Source organism: Pseudophryne corroboree, chromosome 6, assembly GCF_028390025.1.
Source record: "Pseudophryne corroboree isolate aPseCor3 chromosome 6, aPseCor3.hap2, whole genome shotgun sequence".
NCBI classification, from domain to species: Eukaryota; Metazoa; Chordata; class Amphibia; order Anura; family Myobatrachidae; genus Pseudophryne; species Pseudophryne corroboree.
Window position 1 is genome coordinate 450,578,119 of NC_086449.1, and position 3,888 is coordinate 450,582,006.

Genomic DNA, 3,888 nt, shown 5'->3' on the forward strand with positions numbered 1-3,888 from the left:
TTTGGACAGGAATCTATTGATGGACATCACTAAAATGGCTTTAAAGGGAGAAGTCTTAACTATGGGAGACTTTAATTTCATGGGGTTTTGCAGAGAAGCAAAAGAAGACTGTTTGGTCTATCTGGGGAACACTTAAAAAAAAAAATAATAATGAATAAATAATTGATACGGTGAGTATATGAATATACTTAACTTTTATTATTTTCCAAAATAAACATATGTTCAGACGACTGAAGACGTCAAAATGGTGATTTTATAAAGACATATTAAATTTAATATATTGCTCACTTATACACTGTTGTATGAAATCATATTCTTGAGAGTATTAAGCATAGGAAAGTGAGCACATGTAACATAAGAAATATAACAGAAAAAATAATAGCAGAGCTAGAATTCTATACACATGTTCTCTTTGTCATGTTCTAATACAATCAATACTGTATATTACCCATTTGTGAGAACAGGAGTAGGCTGAGTGGTTCCGGGCACCCAGAGAAATGGAATAGAGAAATAATGAAGTGTGGGGATAAGTTGCAGATCTTTTCATCTATTGTTTCTATTTGGAATTGTATGCAAAAGAAAGTCAGAAAAAAATCAGAAGAATAGGTATAGACCAGACACTTCTACTTTTGCCCATCTGTTGCCATCGAATATGCAATGAGAGAGTGGTAACTCTGGTCTAGAAGGAAGGGTACACTTCTGCTTTCCAATATAGGTTGCGTGATGGCACTGCCCTATGTTACTACAGTACCAGGTATTCCCAGGGGGTCTCCCTCTCTGGTACTGACCCGGCCCAGCACTGCTTGGCTTCCAGGATCAGATGAGATCGAGCATGTCCAGTATGGTGTGACTGTAGATAACGAGTAGTTGACCTATTACTCCAAGGGGATCTTATTCCATTGTGGATGAGAGAGTGTGTAGACTGAAAAGAGATATATGGAGACTTTAATATACCTGATTGGGAGGGGTCTTTTGCAAGTTCAGCTACAGGCAAATTTCTAAATTCCTTACAGGGAGCATCTCTCAAGCAATTGGTGAGGAAGCCCACTCACAAAGACTCCATATTAGATTTAATTCTCACAAATGGTGACAGGATATCAGACATATATGTGGGTGAGCACCTGGGATCCAGTGATCATCAAGCAGTATGGTTTATTATACAGACAGGATCCAACTCCTGTCACACAAAAACAAAGGTGTTGGATTTTAGAAATGCTAACTTTGCAAAAATGGGGAGATGTTTAAGTGAGTCATTGGCGGACTGGAGGAACTTTGAAGGAGTGCAGGAGAGATGGGAAAAACTGAAAAGTGCAATACTAAGGGCAACAGACCATTGTATCAAAAGGGTTAGGAAAAGCACCAGGAAAAGGAAGCCAGTGTGGTTCACAAAAGAAGTATCAACTAGTGTGAAAGCAAAAAAGATGGCTATTAGGAAATACAAACAGACTCAAAATAATAACGACAAAGAGGTGTATCTTGACAGATGGAAAGATGCTAAGAAAGTGATAAGATGTGCAAATACAGAAGCTGAGGAGAAAATGGTCCAGTCAGTAGATAAAGGGGGCAAAACTTTTTTTCAAGTATATAAATGAAAGGAGAAAATAAAATGGAGGAATAATAAGACTTAAGACAGAGAGTGAGAATTTGGTGGAGGTAGACAAGGCAATAGCATATCACCTAAATAATTATTTTTGCTCAGTATTTACTACAGAAGGAGAAGGGGAGGGGCCACAGTTAAGTTGCAAGGACATTTATAAAAAATAAAGTACATGAAAGTACATTTACAGTGGAGAAGGTCCTAACAAAACTTTCAAAACTAAAAGTGGATAAATAAATGGGGCCAGATTGGATACACCCAAGTATACTTAAAGAGCTAAAAGATGTGCTGGAGGCACCATTAACAGAATTATTTAACCAGTCACTAAATACAGGTGCCATTCCGGAGGACTGTAAAAGAGCGAATGTAGTTCCACTGTACAAAAGTGGGAGCAAGGAAGACGCAAGTAACTACAGGCCAGTAAGCCTTACATCAGTAGTAGGGAAAGTAATGAAAAAACTATTAAAATAAAGAGTTGTGGAATATCTTAAATCAAACAACTTATAGGATCCAAAACAGCATGGATTTACTGGTGGGAGATCATGCCAAACAAATCTTATTGACTTTTTTTACTCTGTGATGAAAATAATAGATCAAGGGGGAACTGTAGATGTAGCATAGCTAGACTTTAGTAAGGCGTTTGACACTGTCCCACATCGCAGACTGCTAAATAAACTTAAAAGCATGGGGGTGGATTATAAAACAGTTAAATGGATAAGAACCTGGTTGCAGGAGAAGAAACAGGCAGTTGTAATAAATAGATTGCAATCTATGGAGGGAAATGTTACCAGTGGAGTACCCCAGGGATCTGTACTTGGACCAGTTCTCTTTAATATCTTTGTTGGTGACATTGCAAATGGTATTGAAGGGAAAGTATGCCTTTTGCAGATGATACAAAGATATGCAACAGGGTGGACACACCGGGAGGGGTAAAAGAATATATTGATGACTTAGCTAGGCTTGAGAAATGGTCAAGAACGTGCCAACTACAATTTAATGCTAAAGAATGCAAAATCATGCACTTGGGTCTCAAAAACCCAAAGGCTAAATATAGTATCAAGGGTACTATAATGGAAACTACTGAGGAGGAATGGATTTAGGAGTCACTATATCAAGTGACTTAAAGGCAGGGAAGCAATGCAACAAAGCAATGAGAAAGGCAAGTCAGATGCTTGGTTGCATAGGCTCCTCATGCAGCACGATATATGTACACCTACTTGATGCATTAAGTAGGCGTTCCTATACCGTGCTGCATGAGGAGCTCACCATTAAGATTCTAGAGCACAGTATCCTCTAACAGTTTTTTTGTACACCCATATCCGGACAATATACACCTCCAGAAACTTTTTGCCTATTGGACATATCATCTAGTTACAGGGGAATATATTTGGAACGGACTCCTTCTCCCATATTCATCAAGAGCCTGGCTCATTGGGTAATACTACCTTTACCTTCTTTTGATTCATACTTTTAACACATAATGATATGTATGCATTTTTATGGTTTATTGATTTTTAATATGAATTAAGATTTTTCTTTTATATAATAAATTGTCATATCTATATTGGAAACACTTTCATTAATTGCTGATTTACCTATCTAATTCAGCGCAGCCTCGTTTTTTTTTTTTGCTATATACTTTGTATTGTGGGAGTGACTTCCCCCTTTTCAGAGGCCGCTGCTTAGCGGGGCACCCCATGCTTACAGCGCCCAAGTACTCTTTGGTACTTCTTTTGAATGCTTGGGATAGGCATATGAATATCCTTACAAAGAATTAAGGTTCAAAAAGGGTTGAGATTACCTAAGGATATAAAAAAGGGGCAGAATAGATGGGCCAAGTGGTTCTTATCTGCCATCAAATTCTGTGTTTCTATGTTTCTATAAAAGGCCAACAATATATGTTGGACCAATTAGGTGAGTAAAATATATAGTACTGAACCTTTAGTAAGTCTGCTAGACAACACAGCCTTCAGCAAACAGTATAGCAAAAATAAAACACAATGGAGTAGATGTGTTCCTCTCAAAGTTCAGTTTCATTTGTGGGATTATTTATACCAAAATACTGACAGAATTTGTGCAGGCATCTGCTCCATTTGTGATGCCAAAATGAGTAGAGGTAGGAATGATAAACATCTCGGCATTGCCTCCATGTTATATCATTTGCGGCGAGTTCATGAAATTTGTTTTACAAAATTCTAAAAACTTGTAAAATAGCAATAAGCAGTCCAGTATCAGCTAACAACAGTTTGGACCAGCTCATGCAGTCTTCACCGCTAACACCCTTATCGTCA

The 3,888-nt window shown here is 37.8% G+C and overlaps 1 pseudogene; it reads right to left on the reverse strand.

Annotated features, from left to right (window-relative positions):
• Positions 1-739: 739 nt before the first annotated feature.
• Positions 740-858, reverse strand: LOC134937028 (5S ribosomal RNA; annotated as a pseudogene).
• Between the last annotated feature and the right edge of the window lie 3,030 nt (positions 859-3,888).